Source organism: Lepus europaeus, chromosome X (assembly GCF_033115175.1).
Source record: "Lepus europaeus isolate LE1 chromosome X, mLepTim1.pri, whole genome shotgun sequence".
NCBI lineage: Eukaryota > Metazoa > Chordata > Mammalia > Lagomorpha > Leporidae > Lepus > Lepus europaeus.
Window position 1 is genome coordinate 19,092,624 of NC_084850.1, and position 21,782 is coordinate 19,114,405.

The following is a 21,782-nucleotide window of genomic DNA, read 5'->3' on the forward strand; positions in this document are numbered from 1 at the left end:
CTAGAGGACACTTATTATGGAGTTTTACAACAATGCTAATGCCCCCTCACAATCACAATTATTGCTTTGGTAAATGAAGTACATAGTTAACTTATGGGTCTTTTGTTTCATATAATAAATAATTCTAATATTCTCTTTTCTCTGAGCCTTTTGATGTATTCCTCCATAGTCTACCATTGAGTCCTAGTGTCACTACTTCATTTAATACTATCCATTGTTTCTTCCTACCCTCCAAAAGCAGAACTGTCTCTGTCATAGGAAAATATTTCCATATTAATACACTTTTCCTTATCCATCATCTTCAGACACACTCTTCTGGTTCCTGCTGGTATGTGTCAGCTAGGTTTTTCAGCTCCTTTTGTGTGTAATTCCTCTCCTCCTTCAAGTACTCTTCCAGCCATTTCATATTGATTCAACCAGTTATTGTCCTGGTTGACAAGAAAGGAGAAGAAGATACTGAGAAGAGCATTGTCCAAGACAGTGCCTCCTTTGAGTTCGTTTCATGTTCTTCAGTCAAGAAGAGACTTCTATCACCTAAAAGGAGGAATTGCAGAACTTCCACAGGCCCAGAAGTTTCTGGAGAGTCTTAGTGTTCATGGTCCTAATGCATCTACTCAGTTATCTCTAGCCAAAGTCTCAAAGTTCCATTCCTTCTTCACCAAGGTCCTGATTTTTGTGTAGGAGACTCACTGGAACTGAGAATTTAATCTTTGAATTTTTGTTTCACTTACGATCTACTGCTGAACCTGATTTTTTAGCTCAGTAAACTCTTTGGGAATGGAAGAAAAGGGCATGTTTAAATTTTTCCAAGAAAGATTTATGGCTTTCCCACTTTGCTTTCCATTGGTAAAGATTAGTAAAGTATTACCTTGAGCCCGTTTTTTTTTTCTTTCTGTATTCAGAGTATCAGTGGTTCTCAACAATGGTTGCCAAGTAAGTAATACAGTCTTGATAACCATTACTTCCCCACTCCTTTCAATTGACAGAAATATTTTACAGGCCAGTGAATCCCCATTCACCTGAATCCCATCCCATTTCACCACAGATGAATGCCTTAATAATTGCACTGTGCAAAAGGCCAGGGATTATCAGTACTAAAACTACCACTATTAACAGGGTCATAATTGTCAATCACTTATCAGCTAACACAATTTTAGAATCTCATTATTTGATTCTGCTTTCTACTTTGACTCTTGGCACTATCTGTCTTTGATTACATTTTTAGAATCCCTAAGATAGGGATTTTAGTTCTTACAATACATTGAGAGAGTACCTTTCATGAGAAAAACTGTAAATATTGTAAGGGACTAGGATTGGGTATGATAGGGGTTGAATAAAAGTACAAACCTAAGTAAAGTCTAACCATAGCTGGATCCATGGACAGGGAAGGGGCGGCTTCTAGAGTCTGCAATGAGGAGTTGTCCCATCTTAGAGCAAAGGGACTCCTTACTCCAGTAAGGAGATGTGTGTAACTTCCAAACATCTATGCGAAAGTGTAGGTCTAAATACAAACACAGATTAAGTATAAGAATTTTAATCTTCCCTGTTAACAACATAGGAAGATACTTCCCTTCCTTCTTTGTCTTAGAGCACTTACATTTATTTTTATTTTTATTTGACAGGCAGAGTGGACAGTGAGAGACAGAGAGAAAGGTCTTCCTTTTTCCATTGGTTCACCCCCCAATGGCCGCTGCAGCCAGCACGCTGCGGCCGGTGCACCGCGCTGATCCAAAACCAGCAGCCAGGTGCTTCTCCTGGTCTCCCATGCGGGTGCAGGGCCCAGGGACTTGGGCCATCCTCCACTGCACTCCCAGGCCACAGCAGAGAGCTGGACAGGAAGAGGAGCAACCGGGACAGAATCTGGCACCCTGACCGGGACTAGAACCCAGGCTGCCGGTGCTACAGGCAGAGGATTAGCCTAGTGAGCCACGGCACCGTCCAAAGCACTTACATTTAAAAAAAACTATTTATTTATTTGATAGGTAGAGGAACAGGTAGTAAAGGAAAGAGAGAGAGAGAGAGAGAGAGAGAGAGAGAGAGAGCAAGAGAGAGAGCAATAACTCCCCATCTGCTGGTTCAGTCTCCAAAAGCCCAAAATGGCTGTGGCTGGGCAAGGCTGAAGCTGGGAGCTGGGAACTCAATCCAGGTCTCCCACATGGGAGGCAGGAACCCAACCACTTAAGCCATCATTGCTACCTCCTACTGTCTTCATTGGCAGGAAACTGGAGTCAGGAGCAAGAACAGGGTGTATTAACAAGAAGGCTAAAAACTGGTTCCAATTGTCTTCACATTTCTAATAGTTAAATAAACATGGGTACTACGAACTCCAAAACACCATCAGGATCATCATATGATGGGAAAATATAGGAAGCAGGAATGTTTTCTTCATGTCTCTCACTTACATTGTCAAAATATCTCTGACATAAAAATCCAGTCCTGTAGTGGCCCAAGGACAGTTTGGTTTGACTTGAGTAAATTGAGCACAGTTGCTGAGCTACTTGGAAGGGTCTCATCCTGTGTGAATGCATTACTGACATTTATGGGAAAAACATCATTCTTTTTTTTAAAAAAGATTTATTTATTTATTTGAAAGTCAGAGAGAAAAGGAGAGGCAGAGAGAGAGAGAGAGAGAGAGAGAGAGAGAGAGAGAGAGGTCTTCCATCTGCTGGTCCACTCCCTAGTTGGTCACAATGGCCAGAGCTAGGCTGATCTGAAGCCAGGATCTAGGAACTTCTTCCAGGTCTCCCATGTGGGTGCGGGGGCCCAAGGACTTGGGCCATCTTCTACTGCTTTCCCAGACCATAGCAGAGAGCTGGATCAGAAGTGGAGCAGCCAGATCTTGAACCGGCGCTCATATGGGATGCTGGCATTGTAGGTGGTGGCTTAACCCGCTATGCCACAGAACTGACCCCGGAAAAAACATCATTCTAGGAGGAATGTTCAAAATGATTTAGATAGCTGAAAGAAAATAAAAAAAAAAAAGGAGGAAATGCAAGAACTAAATGCATTTTCTCTTCCAAGGAAACCTCATCCTCCTTTCTCAGCTGTCCTGTTCTCTTTGCTTTCCCTGCACATTTTTATCCTTCTCTGCCTCTAACTGATTCAGGGGCTCCAGAAGAAGGGGGAGGTAATGATACTTTCAAGAGATGATTGCCTTCATTGGTGAATTCCCCTGTCAAGGGAGATGAGAGCACAACTTTCTACAACTACCTGCCCTATTTGAGAATACATGTTTGTGTGTCTTGTGACATAGTCTGTTTCATGCCATAGGTAAGATTCTACCTCCAGAAGTCCCATGTCATCTACATACCACATAACCAGTGGCTTGGAGCTCTCTCTCTCTCTCTAGCTTTCAAATAAATAAAAAATAAAAATTTATTAGTGTGGATCCAAGGACATATAAAAATCAAACTCTGGCCCTAACCACATTTATTTTGATTCCTTTGCTGACTATGCAAACCAAAATTAAGGAAAAGGTAGTAGAAAGATAAGGACAAATGATTATTAAATTGCTAGCAGCAGATACTTAGTTTGGGGATAATCTAAAGACAAAAAAAGAAAAGTATGGGTTAAAGACTACTACACTATCTTCTTAGAACTCTTACTAAAGGGAATAATCATATACAGCCAGTGTATAAAGGGAATACAGGAAGCTGTATGTCATTATTACAAAAAATCCAGGATGTTGGGAAAGGGATTGTAGAGACTTTGAATTATGCACAATGGGAGCAGTAAGACAATCAGGAGAGCCTAGAAGGACAAAGCTTTCAACTGAGAAATACTTGGCAAATGGCTGAAAATCAACAGATTGAGGGAATCTCAAAGGTGGGAACTAGTGAACCAAAATGTCAATAACTTCTTCAGGCCGATCTGGTCTTGCCTTTTCTGATTCATGCTGGTGCTACTTATTCTGCAATTTTCACAGAAATTTTTCACTTTTTTTTTTTGACAGGCAGAGTGGATAGTAAGAGAGAGAGACAGAGAGAAAGGTCTTCCTTTTTGCCGTTGGTTCACCCTCCAATGGCCACTGCGGACGGCGCATCTCGCTGATCCGAAGCCAGGAGCCAGGTGCTTCTCCTGGTCTCCCATGCGGGTGCAGGGCCCAAGCGCTTGGGCCATCCTCCACTGCCTTCCCGGGCCATAGCAGAGAGCTGGCCTGGAAGAGGGGCAACTGGGATAGAATCTGGCGCCCCGACCAGGACTAGAACCCGGTGTGCTGGCGCCGCAAGGTGGAGGATTAGCCTGTTAAGCCACGGCGCCGGCCCAGAAAATTTTCACTTTTTCATCTGATGACAGATCAATACTGGTTGCAGGTCGTTTGAATCAGTCTTCTGCTTGCCCCTTTACCCCTTTAGTTACTGCACAGATAGGTATGGGAATTATGCAGATAGATTCTTTCACTGAGAAACATATGACTTTTTCCTTTATTTTGCTTTAAAATATTTTGATTAACATCAAATTTTACATTTTTATGGGACACACTGCAGTATTTCAACACATGCATACAGTGTAAAAGTATCAAATCAGACAATCAGCATCTCTGCCTCCCCGCCTTTCCTCTGTGTTTGGAATCTACCAGCTCTTCTTCTCCAGTTCATCACCCAATATACAATACATTATTTTTTTATTTGGCAGGTAGAGTTATAGACAGTGAGAGAGAGAGAGACAGAGAGAAAGGTCTTCCTTCCGTTGCTTCACTCCCCAAATGGCCACCGCGGCCAGAGCTGCACCGATCTGAAGCCAGGAGCCAGGTGCTTCTTTCTGGTCTCCCATGTGGGTACAGGGGCCCAAGCACTTGGGCCATCCTCCACTGCCCTCCCTGGCCACAGCAGAGAGCTGGCCTGGAAGAGGGGCAACTGGGACTAGAACCCAGCGCCCATAAGGAATGCCAGCACCGCAGGTGGAGGATTAACCAAGTGAGCCATGGCGCCGGCCCCTATAATACCTTGTTGTGATCTATAGTCACCACACTGTTCTGTGGAACACTGCAATCTATTACTTCTGCCTGTGTCTTGGTATCTGTTATTTATATTTAGTTGACTGTTATAATAATATAACTATTGTTTTAGACCAATGGGGAAAATGGCCCATAGGATGGATTTTTTTTTTCTCAAGACTTAAAACATTAGAGCCATAGCATAATCCTGGAAGTTCAATCCCACTCTCAAGTGAGTACCTAACAATAAGACTTTTAACAGGGTCTGGTTCTGTGGCATAGAGGGTGAAGCCACCGCCTGCATGCCGGCATCCCATATGGGCGCCGGTTCGACTCCCAGCTGCTCCACTTCCGATCCAGCTCTCTGCTATGGCCTGGGAAAGCAATGGAAGATGGCCCAAGTCCTTGGGCCCCTGCACCCATGTGGGAGACCCAGAGGAAGCTCTTAGCTCCTGGCTTCAGATTGGCGCAGCTCTGGCCATTGCGACCATCTGGGTGTGAACCAGTGGATGGAGGACCTCTCTCTCTCTCTCTGCCTCTCCTTCTTTCTCTGTGTAACTCTGACTTTCAAGTAACTAGATAAATCTTAAAAAAAAAAGACTTTTAACAAGATGATGCACATAGGTACCTTTGTATTTCTCAATTGAAAACATTAGGAAGATGGTACAATTACTGAAGGACTCAAATTACCATGTAAATATGATGTTACTCATGTAATTGAAGGCAACTCAGGAGAAATTTATTGTAACTTCAAAGAAAAACTTTTAATTAAAATCTGAAATGATCAAACTCCTAAATTAAGCTACCCCTTCGGTTTGGATTGGGTAAGACTCCATAAGGACCTGCAAAATTATACTCCATAGTTAATCATTTGAAAGCACAAGCAATAAAGAGTAACAATGACTTGTTTAATTAATGATAATTAAAAGAGTTTTTAAATTGCTAATCAAGAATCTGACTGTTCACTATGGGTATGATCATTTAAGTTTATTTTCCCAAAGAGGATGAAGTACTGACTTTCCAAACACGCAATAATTCTGTTATTCTATCATACTTCTGATAATTGCTTTGTGTTTCATTTTACTATGGATTTGCTGGATTTAGATGGCCACAATTCCCCAGGGAAAGTGAAAAAAAAAAGCAACGGAGAAAACTAAAATATATTTAATGTTGCTATTTTACAGCAACACAAGGAGGAGATTGTAAGGATGGACACAAATTAAAAACAGAAAGCTTAATTCTCCCTGTTGAAAATAAGATGATATTTCCCTTCCTTCCTTTTTCTCAGAACAGTTACTTTAGAGAATGTGTAATTGCAAGTACTTCCTCCTGTCTTTCAAATGTATATTAATCCTTTTGAAGACTAAATAGGCCTTTTGTCACCTCTAAGAATAGGGACCGCTTTCTTAGGAGCTTAAAAGCTATCCCTTTGAAATTTACATATCAAAGAAGACATCCCTATCTTCTAGTTTCTGGGGGCAAGTAGGAGTCTAGCTTTGGTAGGCACATTGCCCCAAATTGCAAAACTACTTCCTGCATTAAAGATTTGAGAAATGTATTCTTTCTATGTCCTGATATGATCCCAATAAAGACTTTATTCTTCAGACTTAAATAAAACGACTTTATTCTTCCTCTGGATAAAGAATTGGTTTTTGAGATTTATTTATTTGAAAGGCAGAGTTACAGAGAGAGAAGGAGAGAGAGAGAGAGAGAGAGAGAGAGAGACTATTCCATCTGCTGGTTCACTCCCCAAATGGCTGCAATGGCTGGAGCTGGGCCAGGCTGAAGCCAGGAGCCAGGAGCTTCTTCTAGATCTCCCACATGGGTACAGGGCCCAAGTAGTTGGACTGTCTTCCACTGCTTTTCCCAGGCTATTAGCAGTGGAGCAACTGGGAATCAAACCAGTGCCCATATGGGATGCCGGCACTACAGGTGGAAGCTTAACCTTCTATGACACAATGCCAACCCTTGGATAAACTAATAATTGACATAGTGGTAATGGTAATCTGGTATCTTAGTCCTTTTGTATTGCTAAAACAAAATACTGCAGACTGAGTAATTTATAAACAATAGAAATATCTTTCTCATGGTTCTGGAGGCTGGGAAGTCAGATTAAGGTGCTAGCCAGCAGGTTTGCTATCTGGTGAGGGTTGTTCTCTGCTTTCAAGGTAATGTGCTATTGCTGTATCCTCTGGAGAGGGCCAATACTATATCTTCACATGGTGGAAGGAAGGTTAGGAAAAAAATGGACAAATTCACTCCCTCAAGCATTTTATCAGGACCTTAATCCCATCAGTGAATATTCTGCTCTCAGGACTTAATCTCCTCCTAGACCCACATTCAGGCTATAGCAATTGTATTTCCCCAGTAGAAGCTAAATAATGTTCCCCCAGGGCATATATGTTCAAATCCTTGGGGTCTATGATTATGTTAGTCTACATGACAAGGAAGTTATTAAGGGTACATATGGGGGCCGACACTGTGGCATACCAGGTAAAGCCACTGCCAATGGTGCTGGCATCCCATATGAATGCCAGATGAAGTCCTGACTGCTCCTACTTCCAATCCAGCCCTCTGTCACGACCTGGGAAAGCAGTGGAAGATGGCCCAAGTGCTTGGGCCCCTGTACCCCCATGGGAGACTTGCTAAAAGCTCCAGGCTCCTGGCTTTAGATAGGTGCAGCTCCGGCTGTTGTGGCCATCTGGGGAGTGAACCAGTGGATGTAAGACTTTTCTCTATGTCTCTCACTCTCTCTATCTCTTAAATAAATAAATATATTAAGAAAAAAAGAACGGGAGCTACAAACCAAAGAATGCAGATGGCTTCTAGAACATGGAAAAAGCCAGAAAACAGATTCTCTTACAGTCATCAGGAAGGGACATAACCTTACTGACACCTTGATTTTAGCACAGTAAGGCCCATGTTGGGTTTCTGACCTACAGATCTGTAAGATACTAAACGTATGTTTTTTTTAAACCCACTAATATAACAATTTGTTACCATAGCAATAGAAAAGTAATAGAGGGGGCAGTGCAGTGGCACCATGGTGCAGTAGCACAGTGGCATAGTTAGTAAAGCTGCTACCTGCATTGCTGGCATCTCATATGAGCGCTGTTCGAGTTCCAGCTGCTCCACTTCTGATCCAGCTCTCTGCTGTAGCCTGAGAAAGCAGTGGAAGATGGCCCAAGTCCTTGGGCCCCTGTACCTGCAAGGGAAACCTGGAAGAAGCTCCTGGCTCCTGGCTTCCCCCTGGCCCAGCTCCAGCCATTGCAGCCATTTGGGGAATGAACCAGAAAATGGAAGATTTCTCTTGCTGTGTCTCTCTGTAGCTCTTCCTTTCAAATAAATAAATAAAAATAATAAAAGAAAACCAATAGAGTAAGTCAGTATTCAATAGCTGAGGGCAGTTCTATGGAGAAGATTGCAGTTGTAAACTGTTAGCAGCAGCACTCCCAGGAGCTGGAGGACAGGTGCACTGATCAGTGAGGAGGCTGACAGTATCTAGAAGAGAGATTCAGCCTAAATCTGGAATGTAATGTAAGGAAGCCCAGTGCTTCTAGTTTTGGGAGTCCTATTGGGGAAGATATTCCTTACCCCAGGGCAAAAACTAAATTCTCTTATATTTTCTAGTATGACATTTTCCATTTGATTTTATTCAGGTAGGGGTTTAATCCATACCTTATGAAATAAATGTTAAAGATTTATTTGTTGAAAGTAGAGAGACAGAGAGATCTTCCACCTGCTGGTTCACACTCCAAATGGCCACAACAATCAAGTGCGAGCCAGGCTGAAGCCAGGAGGCAGGAACTCCACCCAGGTCTCCTACATGGGTGACAGAGACCCAAGAACTCAAGCCATCCTATGCTGCCTTACCAGGCACATTAGTAGGAATCTGGATCAGAAGCAGAGTACTGGGGTCTTAAACTGGCACCCTGGTAAGGGATGCCAGCATTACAAGCAGAAGCTTAATCCCCAATGCCATGATGCTGGTCACTTCTTTATGAAATTTTTTGTGTAAGTAAGAGACCGGGAGGTAGAGGATGCAGTTGAGTTACCTAGGGATAATTCCTATTATCTCAAGACCTACAGGATATGGGTTTGGTTCTTCTTGCTCTGAGTATAAACAGATTCCCTGCCTAGACTAGACCCATACTCGTTAAGAAGGCCAAAACTGACCTACAGATCATTATACTCTCATTGTAATATATAAGTATGCTAAATGATACACCTGACAGGTGCTATGACAGGAAACATTACCACACTAGGAGTGAAAAGGGATGGTAGCTAGGTTCTGGGAAATTTCCACCTACTTCCCAAGACAAGCATGAACATTCCTCTCGCTTATTATAATTTTCCTCCTTTTAATTATAATGTACTTCCCCTTTTATTAAACTACTTACATAATGTTGAAAGAGTTCAGAGACCAACCAGTCCTCTCCAAGTAGTCCTCATTCTGTCTGTGGAGTGTTTGCTTTCTAAAAACCACTTGCTGCTCACTATTCACTATTCACTGATTCACTCCTAAACTCTTTCTTGAACTAAAGTCAAGGACCAGGGTAGCAGGCTGCTCTTGCTGTCCAGTGCCATCTTTGATGGTAAGACAACCAGGAGCAGTCAACCAGGAGACAGGGTAGCCAACTCTAGACAAAACTGTGATGTGTGCATCTAATTTGATACTTTTTCTGATGAATCCATCCATCTACTAACAGCCATGCCCCTTTCATTTTTTTCTTTTTTTTATTCTCTTTTCTTCAACTCACCAAGCTCCCAAATCTATCTCACTTTGGGATTCAGATACCAGGTAAGGTCACCACTAAAGATACTTGATGGCAAGGGATGACAGTCTAGACAGATACTCCAGAATATCTAAGTAGTCTAGGGTTGTCAATGACTTTGTTAAGGTCCATAATCTTACCTGCTAGGCACCATAGCTCTTCTAGATCCTAGAGTGATGAGAGTACATACTCTATGCTGTACAGATGCAAGCAATCTTAGACACTTCCATCAGGAGTCCTGAGGGGCTGGTAGGGCACAGACTCATGTCCTGCAGGAGGCCAACTAAGATCTCTCTATTTCTCTTCTCTTCTCTTCTCTTCCCTTCCCTTCCCTTCCCTTCCCTTCCCTTCCCTTCCCTTCCCTTCCCTTCCCTTCCCTTCCTCTCTCTCTCTCTCTCTCTCTCTCTCTCTCTCTCTCTCTCTTTCTCTCTTTCTCTTTCCTTATCTTTCATATTGGTGGCTATATCTGTCTTTTCCCAACCTGTCTTCCATGAATTCTTCCATTTGGTTCTCTGCTGCTCTCCTTCCTGCCTGCTGAGCAATTATTGCCTCTGTAGGGGTGGTCAAATGGCTCTAAACCACTCTGATTTCCCCAGGTAGGCCCTTCCTCATTTCTCCTTTAGGTCCCTTGGGTGCTTTCTCTAGTGCATTGGGGAAGGCCACCAAGGGAAAAGTCTTTAGGAAACTCCTTTTCTTCCCTGTTTCGACTACTTCCAAAATCTTTAATACAACACAGAACCTTTCAGTAGCTTCTCATTCTTTTAGCTTTAGAAAAACTCTTGGAAGCTTGCAGAAAGCCCCAGACACATAAATTACAGCCCCAGGTCCTGGGAATAAATCTCACATATTTAAACAATGGCACCTATTTTTCTTTTTTCTTTGTCACCTCCTTGATCTGGTCCTTAGGTTTTGATGAATATTGCAGGTATAAGTATTGCATATTGCCATCGGTCATTCAATTCTCCACACTGTTTATGTTTGCAATTTTTTTCTGTGAACCTGGTCCCTACCAATTCTGTATTCTTATCCTCTGCCTCCTTAGACATATTTTCTGTGTTCCAATTGATGGGTGCTGCCCAGCTGCACTTTCCAGTACTCTCATCTTGCACCTATGTAGGTTTGACCAGGGAGCATAATGCACTCTTTTGCCTTCTTTGCAGCAACTGGCAGCACTTATTGCCTTAGACCCATTAGGGTATATGTTGGCCAACTGGGATAAATTCAAGTTAGGCACGCTAAAGAAAAAGAGACTCATTTTTTGGTAACACTGCCTGGTATGAATACAAGGGATCAGAAGATATGGCAAACAAGTGGTTCCACTAACTATAATACTATCCTCCAATTAGATCTGTTTTGTAAAACAGAAGGAAAAAACAGGAAGAGGTTCCATATGTTCAGGACTTTATGATGCCATGGAAGGACCCTGACCTGAGCAGGCAATGTAGGGCTTGTTTGGCTCACATCAAGTTCCTCACCTCTAAACAGAAACCTGATATCTTATTTGATTCTTCACTGGACCCTCCTTCACAGAGGCTCACGGCCTCTCCTATTTCTCCTCCACCCTCAGAGGTCAGGGGTGGAGGAGACTGTGCTTTCTCATATCTAGGTTCTCCCCCAAGTCAAGTGGGAACTCCTGTACCATATCACGACAACCTTGCACCATCCCCTTTTCCTTTGGGAGGCCTTTATTTGCCCCTTACCTGGGCATCCCCTAGCTGGGCTAACAGTCCCAAGTCCCACAACTACTCACCATGGGGCATAATGGCAAAAGGAATTGAAGGAAGCCACCTCCCTTTGAGAGAGTTCCCAGTGGGGATGGGGGCACCATCAGGATCCATGTACCTTTCTCTCTGCTTGAGTTATCATGCAAGGAAAAGTTTGGATGATTTTCCAAGGATACAGAAAAATTCATAGAGGAATTTACTAAAGTGATTATGACTTTTAATCTGATTTGGCAAGGCCTGGAGATCTTCCTGTCCACTAGTTGCACAGTGGGGGAAAAGCAAAGGATAATTGGGTCTGCTTAAGTATACACAGACAAAATGGAAGGTCAGCACCCAGGCTGCAGAGTATTCTGCAGAGTGGGACTCATGGCTGTACCAATGACTGATACTCATTGGAGTTATCAGAGAGAGTTTCCTAATCTAGAAATTTACCTGTTTTTTTTTTTTGACAGGCAGAGTGGATAGTGAGAGAGAGAGACAGAGAGAAAGGTCTTCCTTTTTGCCGTTGGTTCACCCTCCAATGGCCGCTGCGGCCGGCGCATCTCGCTGATCCGAAGCCAGGAGCCAGGTGCTTCTCCTGGTCTCCCATGCGGGTGCAGGGCCCAAGGACTTGGGCCATCCTCCACTGCACTCCCAGGCCATAGCAGAGAGCTGGCCTGGAAGAGGGGCAACCGGGATAGAATCCGGCGCCCCAACCGGGACTAGAACCTGGTGTGCCAGCGCCACAAGGCGGAGGATTAGCCTGTTAAGCCACGGCGCCAGCCAAAACTTGCCTGTTAGAATGAAAAATTATATAGTAAAATATGATAAACTCTGGCTTCCCACCCCACAGCCTTCTTCCAGGGATAATCAATTGGCACATTTAAAAAATATACCAACATAAGCACCAAATCCCAAGCTCAACAGATACTATTGGGCACTCACTTTATTAGCCAGCCTGTACCTGACGTTACAAAAGCTACCTAATGGCCTCTGATTCCATGAAATCAACTGGTAGATACAGTGTTTGGAGTCTTTAATAACAGAGACAAGACTTAGGAGGAATATAGTGATCGGGGGAGAAACAAAAGACAAGACTTCTTGCAGTGACCTTAGCTTCACTGCCACCTTGGGTACACTAAAACCAAGTTAATTTCAGAGGGATGGGATCTATGTGACCCAGTTTAGAGTCACCATCTTCCTATACCCAGTGTTACCATTGTAAACTTGAGAGCCATTTGAAAAATGACCAGTCTCATCTACAAGGGAGATGGAAGCCCCTTGGGCTTTGTCCTATATGCCAACACAAAGGCCACTGGAGGTGAGATTGCCCAGAGTTCCAGGGGGCAGGGAGCAGCCTGTACCATCATGGTCAAGACTGCTGAGGACCAAAGGGGTCTGCAACCCCATTTGCTCCCATGAAACACTTGTCCATCTGCTGAGGAGACTTGAGTGGCCCTCAACATGGTAGATAAGACAATTGAAATTTTATTAGACATGGGAGCTGCTTACTCTGTCCTAACTGACCATCTAGACCTTTGACCTTTCACTCATGCACCATCACTAGAGTATATGGAAAACCAAGGCCTAAAAGACTTGCTTCTCCCTTACACTGTACAATGGGAGACTTGATATTTTCTGTGTCCTCATAGTGCCAGAATGCCCAGTACTCCTCCTACAGAGAGAACTATTGAGTAAATTAGGTCATAGCCAAGATTAACAAAGTTGTTAAAGCCAGTTCCCTTCTTCTCCTGATTGCTATCAAGAGGGGGGTCACATGTTCTAAGATACATCCTTGCCCAGGTCTCTAACATAGTCTAGGACACTGAGAAGCCAGGAAGGGCAAAAAGTATCAAGACGATCCAGATAAGACTCAAAGATCCCACCTCACACTCTTGTAAAACAGAATATTCCATTGGCCTGAGGTCAAATGGGGACTCTAACCCATAATCTCAAAGGTCCTCAAGTTGCAGACTTTTAAGCCTTGCCAGTGCCTTTGTAACTCATCCATCCTATCCATTACTGAAGGAAGCAGTTACATGTCTGAAAGAACTAGAAGTTCAGGGTATTCAGTGGTTAGCCTACAGAAAGTTACAAAGGAAAAAGCCCCGGCACCCAATATGCCTGCCCAAAAGGCTTAACTTATTGATCTTATTTGTTCCCTATAACTGGAGAAGGCATTTGATGTACTTTCCTAATCTTACATGTCCCCATGGCCATCTGGAAGGAAGGAAGCTTACTTAGTGCAAAGAGTTTCCTGATTAAACATCATGAGGAAATATTAAAATTAATATATGCAGTTAATATATACAGTATTATTGCCCAAAGAAATTGCAGCAATTTACTGTTGGGGATATCAAAAGAAGGATAACCAGATCATTAAAGGAAGTAACCTTGTCAACAAAGCTCCCAAAATGGCAGCATTACAGACCATAGAGATTCCAGCCACCTTGATCCCCCACTTGGAGCCTTACCTGTGAGTCCCTGATACTCCTCAGAATAGATATGGGACAATGAAAAGGGACTTAAAAAGGAAGCTAGTGGGTGGTTAAAACAGGATGACAAGATCTTTCTTCTTTGGATAGAAAAGGGAAAATCATTAAGTATTTACATAGTGTTCTTCACTTGGGAAGAGATCCCATGACTAGACTAGTAACACAGCTATTTGTAAGAAAGGATCTTACCAAGGTTGTGAAAGAAGTAGCAAGGGTTTGTTAACTATGCATCCAGAATGAGTTTCCCAATTTTTTCCCCTCTCACTGAACCCATGCAATATCAGGGGAAGGGTGGCAAGTAGACTTTACTCAAATGCCCTCTGCTGGAGGCTTTGAGTACCTCTTGGTCTTTATAGATAACCTTCACTGGGTGGGTAGAAGCCTTCCTAATTGGAACAGAAAAAGCAACAGAAGTGATTAAGTTCTTATTAATAGACATTATTTCACACTTGGGGTTACCACACACCCTCCAGAGTGACAATGGCCCTTTCATCACTGCTAATATAACAAATATATAAGGGCCTTAGGAATTTCTTACAAGCTACATGCTTTCTGGAGTCTACAACCTTCAGGAAACAGAAAAGGCAAATCAACTTTTAGAGTCAACCCAAGGAAAACTATGCCAAGAAATCTCTGAGAACTGAGTAAGCCTAGTTGGTCTATACATCTTTTATTTATTTATTTATTTATTTATTTATTTATTTTTGCCAGTACCAGGCTATTTTGATTTTAACTGCTCTGTAGTATGTCTTGAAATCTGGTATTTGCAATGTCTCTGACTTTGTTTTTTTGTATAAGATTGCTTTAGCTATTTGGGGTCTCCTGTGTTTCCATATGGATTTCAACATTGTTTTTTCTAGATCTGAGAAGCATGTCCTTGATATTTTGATAGATATTGCATTTAATCTGTAAGTTGCTTTCAGTAGTATGGACATTTTGATTATATTGATTCTTCCAATCCATGAACATGAAATATTTTTCCATTTTTTGTGTCTCCTTCTATTTCTTTCTTTAATGTCTTATAATTTTCATTGTAGAGACATTTGACATCCTTGGTTAAATTTATTCCAAGGTATTTAATTTTTTTGTAGCTATCGTGAATGAGATTGATCTTAGAAGTTCTTTCTCAGCCATGCCATTATCTGTGTATAAAAAGGTTGTTGATTTTTGTGTGTTAATTTTACATCATGCCACATTACCAAACTCTTTTTTTGAGATCCAATAGTCTCTATAGTCTCTCAATTGAGTCTTTTGGATCTCCCATATATAGAATCATATCATTTGTAAATAAGGATATTTTGACTTCCTCCTTCCTAATTTTTTTATTTCATTTTCTTGCCTAATGGTTCTGGCTAAAACTTCCAGGACTGTATTGAACAGCAATGGTGAGAGTGGGCATCCTTGTCTGATTCTGTATTTTACCCCATTTAATAAGGTGCTGGCTGTGGGTTTGTCATAAATTGCCTTGATTATATTGAGGAATGTTTCTTCTATACCCAATTTGCTTAGAGTTTTCATCATGAAAGGATGCTGTAGTTTATCAAATGATTTCTCTGCATTTATTGAAGTTATCATATGTTTTTTGCTCTTCAGTTAATGTGATATATCACACTTATTGATTTGTGAATGTTGAAACATTCCTGCATACCAGACCACCTCATTTCTGTTTCTTTTTTTCCCTATGTATTCTGAGATCTTTGTTTTTACCATACATGAAGCTTAAACAAAATTAGAAGTGTGTATTAGGAAATCTACAATCCACTTTACATTTTTTAACCTTCTATCTCATTCTATCTGAAGATTAGAAAAGAAAGGGAAATGCTGCTGCATTTGCAGTTCCCAGAGAATTTCTGAGCCCTGTTCTGCGACCTTGTGTCCAGGGACAATGGGAGGGGGTCAGAGTAGATATGGCTGTCCTCTCCCCTGTGCCCCAGGCCTACCCCTGAGGTGTAAATGTCTACTAGTGGGTCCTTGTCAGAAAAGACATTGATGGTGTTGGCCGAGAGGGCAGAGTTACTAAACGTTGGCAAGGGGACATATTCCTGGGTTGGGGGCAGGTGGGAACTGGACAAAGGGAAAAAAAAAGACCTCATGGTTAATTTTGTCAGCATTGGGTGGGAGTTGTGTTGTGGCAGGTTAAGCTGCTGGGTCAAGCTGATAGTTAGGACACTGACAACCCGTAGGAGTGCCAGATCAAGTTCCAGCTGCTCTGCTTTGGATCCAGCTTCCTGTCATTGTGTCTGGGAAGAACTTGCTACTCGCATGGAGACTTGGATGGAGTTCTAGGCCCCTGGCCTTGGCTTGGCTCTGTCCCAGCTGTTGCAAGGGTGAACCAGCACATGGAAGATTTTCTCTCTCTCCCTCTCTCTCTCTTCCTCTCTCTCTCTCCCCTCCCTCCCTCCCTCCTTCTCTCTCTCTCTCTCTATCTCTATCTCTATCTCTCTCTACCACTCTGCTTTTTCAAATAAATAAGTAAATCTTTTTTTTTTTAATTCACATGCTTTTATTGGGATTCCACTCCCTGGTGAGGTTCCCTGGTCCCAACAGAGCAGGGGCTGGGGAAGTCGCGCGTCAGAGATTGGGAGGGCTCCTTTTATAGATTCAGGGCATGGGGGTTAAAGGTTGAGGTGGGTCTGATCCTCATTGGTTGACCTTTAGGCACCCGTGGGGACCTTGACAAGGACTTTTCTTCCCCGGAAGTACAGGTAGGGACTCTCCATTCCTGGAAGTGTAGGCCGGCCTTCCCTCCTTGCAGATCCCAAAGCTACCATCCCGAACTTTTGATGATAGGAAAGGGGGTGATGATGAGTCTCTCTGGCTACTTCCTGTTGACTGGGGACATTGTCTACAGGGGCCCACTGGGGGTATCTTGGGGCTCCGCAGGGACAGGCATGTATGGATGGAGAATCATCTGCTTGACCTCCTGGTTGCTGAAGGCCGTGGTTCATTCCATTATCACCTGCTGTAAACACTTAAACAGACACTGTAGTATACAAGTCAGCGTGAGAATAGCAACCAATGATCCTAAGAGTGGCATTAACCAGTAATGAAAGGATTTCATAGAGGAGAGGAAATGAGGGGGGGTCTCTGGACCCTTGTGAGGATTGTTCGATGGACGTGGTTTAAATCTGATCCCAGTCAAGACCGGGAGAAAGGCCACTCAACTTTTGCAGGTAGAGGGGTTTGTCTCTAGAGAAATTCTGAATAATCATACACCATTAAGTGGAGGAGAGGACCATCAGTACACACAGGTTGGGAGTAGAGTCATTGATGTTAGAGTAGAAGCCATGATTACAAAGGAATGAGGCCCATTAATGGCTGTTCTGTATAGTGATCTGTCCTCAAGGAGACCCAACAGGCCAGTCCACTGCAGTAGCTTGCAATGTGGTAAGCCTGGGCTTCAGCAGAAGTCAGCTTATGAAGAGCCCTGGTAGCTCTGCCAGCCAAGAGTTGAATCACTGGAAATGGACCTGCCCTGGAGTCGAAGGATGCCCAGGTCAGAACCACAGATTTTATTGGCTCTAAGCTGAAAAGCCCTTCACTCAACCTAGCTTCCAAAGTGACCACTGCAGCTGAGGGGATGGCGAAGTAGGGTCAGTAACATTGCAGGCAGAACTGTAAATTTCTTGTTAGAGATGCCACCTGCCTTTACCTGGCCAGCTCTCCTCCCATGCCAGCTAAGTAATGAAAGTCAACAGAGTGCCTTCCCTTAGGAGGTTCACACCTCCCTTAGGATGTACCCTATGTGAAGAGATAGATAGGTCTGGGCCTCTTAACTTACAAGGCCTAAAGCCCACCAGATTATTTTCAAGTCCCTTCTGTCAGGTTCTATTTGCCTCTCAATCAGAAAACTTAATTGTAGCTTAGCACCTTTCTTAGCTCCTCTAATAATGACTCTGTTCTTTGTTCTAGACCCTGTCTAGCGCACTTGGGCCCCATTTCTTTGTAATCATAACCTCTACTCTACCACCAATGGCTCTACTCCCAACCTGTGTGTACTGATGGTCCTCTTCCCCACTTAATGCTGTATAATTGTTCAAAATTTCTCTACAGACAAACCCCTCTACCTACAAAAGATGAGTGATTTTTCTCCCAGTCTTGGCTGGAATCAGCTTTCTGGTCTGTTGGGTATTCCCCAATAAACCATTTCCCTTTAAAAAAAAAAAAGAAGGAGGTGCCTTTCTCTGAAGGGAGGAGAGAACTTCCACTTTGACTATGATCTTGTCTATGATCAGAGTCGGTGAACTCGGAAGGCTTCCATAGCCTTGGCAACTCATGATGGGAGCCTAGGGTGGTTACTGGCGCCATAAACTAGAGTGTCAATTTGTTGGGTCAACAACAGGAGTCACTGTGCACTTGCTCCTCATGTGGGATCTCTGTCTTTAATGTGCTATACATTGTGATTTAATGCTATAACTAGTACTCAAATATTATGTTTCACTTTGTGTTTCTGTGTGGGTGCAAACTGTTGAAATCTTTACTTAATATATACTAAATTGATCTTCTGTATATAAAGAGAATTGAAAATGAATCTTGATGTGAATGGAAGGGGAGAGGGAGCGGGAGAGGGGAGGGTTGTGGGTGGGAGGGAAGTTATGGGGGGGGAAAGCCATTGTAATCCATAAGCTGTACATTGGAAATTTATATTTATTAAATAAAAGTTAAAAAAAAAAACAAAGGAATGAGGCCCAAGTGGGCTAGACAGGGTATAGAACAACAGTCATTATTAGAGGACCCAAGAAAGGTGCTGTCTAAGCTACGAATAAGCTCTCCGATTGAGAGACAAATAGAAACTGACAGAAGGGACTTGAAAATAATTTGGTGGGCTTTAGGCCTTGAAGGTTATGAGGCCCAGACCTATCTATCTCTTCACATAGGGTACATCCTAAGGGAGGTGTGAACCTCCTTGGGGAAGGCACCCTGTTGACCTCCATTACCTAGCTGGCCTGGGAGGAGAGCTGTCCAGGTAAAGGCAGGGGGCATCTCTAACAGGAAATTCACAGTTCTGCCTGTAATGTTACTGACCCTACTTCGCCATCCCCTCAGCTGCGGTGGTCACTTTGGAAGCTGGGCTGAGTGAAGGGCTTTTCAGTTTAGAGCCAATAAAATCTGTGGCTCTGACCTGGGCATCCTTTGACTCCAGGGCAGGTCCATTTCCAGTGATCCAACTCTTGGCTGGCAGAGTTACCAGGGCTCTTCACAAGCTGACTTCTGCTGAAGCCCAGGCTTACCACATTGCAAGCTACTGCAGTGGACTGGCCTGTTGGGTCTCCTTGAGGGCAGATTACTGTACAGAGCAGCCTTTAATAGACTTACCACCTATCTTTACATTGCTTCTGATGCCTAGCTTCTTTTTCCTCTTGGGTTTTGTTAAAGCAGACCAGAGGATGCAAGTCAAGGGGGTGCTTAAGTCCCATCTCTAATCTTTGTGGCCTAAACTAGAAGTCTGTAGTCACAGGCATGTTCTGCAGTAGTTTTTCTGAGGTAGATAATGCCCATGAGGAAAGCTATGTCCTCACTTTAAAACTTCCTTTCCCTTTGGTCTGAAAGGGAGGTCTTGCCTGTTTACTGTGCCCATGGTGAAGTAAATATAGCTGTGAAATTATAATTTAAGCTCTCATTTTGGCTATGCTATAACAGAAATGTTAGCCATCCTTTTTATAAGATCTAAAAATCAAATTTTGCACCTTGCAGTCCCACATCACTTACTGACAATAGAATATCAAACGAAAACTTAGAAAGCAGTTTCAATCATTAGATAACAACTTAGGAAAACATTTACCAGAAGGTCCAATGCCTTCTATAAATTTTAAGAATCATGTATTTGAAAACACCTCTTCAATATCTAACATGGTGTAGTTTGTTTAACCAGTAAACTTAAGTACAACCATATAAAATGTTTTTCGTTTCTTTCTACCAACAAGTATAAAACATATGATACAGAGATTCAGGTCACATGAATCAAAATGTACCTTTGAATAATTTTAGCAGTTTAAATTTATGGGCAATCTTATCTATAAGCCAATTAAAATGAAACTTTTAATAAATTTTTATGTAGACATACAATATGTATACACATATAACATAATAGAACAATATAGCAGTTTCAATACTAGCTTTTTAAACTCTTTAACTGTTTTTTAATTTACCAATTGATTTGAATTACTTTCTGCTTTTAGTAACCTCAGCTAACCATACTTTCTTTCAGTTGGTACTGTTTATACATTACTGGCTTCATCTGTTTACAGAGCCATCCCAAATTACTGAATACAATAGAAGTGGCTGGAAAAAGTCCATCGGAACCTATAGGAGGACAGCTAAGCACAGAACCAACAATGCTTTAGTTTTATGAGCAGCAAATCTGATATATAAAACTGTGGATGACAAAAGACTTTAAGTTGCCACATTTAAAATTATAAACTTATTATAAACCCAACAAGAGGCACGTGCTTACTTCACATAGCATTTTTGAAAGCACCTGTAGGATTTTACAGAACATTTAACTCTTTAGGCCTCTGTGGCTTTCTCATTAAGATCCAAGATTTCTTTTGTAACCTTCTGTGACTTCCACACACCCTCTTCAACTTCCTTGAAACATTCCATCATTTCCATTCCAGTCTAGAGTAAACTAGCCATCAGGATGAAGTCAATCTTACAAACCTTGTCCTTTCTTTATTCAAAATATCTCTTTCCTTTTACCCTTCCTTACCAAATACACATTTCTATACTTGTGATGTTTTCCATCTGCCAATTTCCTTGATTTATGTTTTGAAATAACCTGTTAAAAATCTACTCCAAGCAATGTTGAACTCTTTTCATAGACAGTTTATAAACTAACCCAAAAATTTTTTATAGAATATAACATGCTGAGTATACAAAAGTTTACATTTAGACACATTTATCTCATTTGCCTTTACCCAATTTAAATTAGCAGTTACACCTAAATGACTTAAGATGCTGATATTGAATATCTCTATCTGAATTTAATTAAAATTAAAATTTCATTCATCTAAAATCAGTACTAATTGCCCATTGCTGTTTCATTGAGTACTGATTGCCCGGAAACCTGTTAAAATAAATTGCAAAATAAGTTCAACAAATTACAAAGTGATATTTTTTTTGTCCATAATTTTATTGGTGTTGAGAATCAGCACACGCATTTTAATTTGTACACAATTCTTAACATACGTACCAAAAATCTAAAAAGCCATGAATTGTCATTCTTTTTTTTTTTTTTTGACAGGCAGAGTGGACAGTGAGAGAGAGAGAGAAAGGTCTTCCTTTTGCCATTGGTTCACCCTCCAATGGCCACCGCGGTAGGCATGCTGCGGCCGGCGCACTGCGCTGATCTGATGGCAGGAGCCAGGTGCTTCTCCTGGTCTCCCATGGGGTGCAGGGCCCAAGGACTTGGGCCATCCTCCACTGCACTCCTGGGCCACAGCAGAGAGCTGGCCTGGAAGAGGGGCAACTGGGACAGAATCCCGCTCCCTGACTGGGACCAGAACCCGGTGTGCTGGCGCCGCAAGGCGGAGGATTAGTTATTCCAGTGACTTTCAAGCTTTAAATTTGGAGGCAACTCTTCCTTAAGAGACTATCAAGTACAAGTATCTTCAAATGTTGCTGCTACATAAATCCCACCCATTCACAATATATATAGCATATACACGACACTCGAATTTTCAATCTTTCACGGCACATTAACAAAATCATTAGGAAAACTGGACTACCACAACTAAAGATGTTACAGAGTGCACATGGTTCTGACAGAACAAGGAGTGGTTTTCTGTAGGAAACAATTCTACAAAACACGGGAGAAGTAACAAAATATTCAAGACAGATTAAATGCACAATTGAGACTCCAAATTGCCATTTA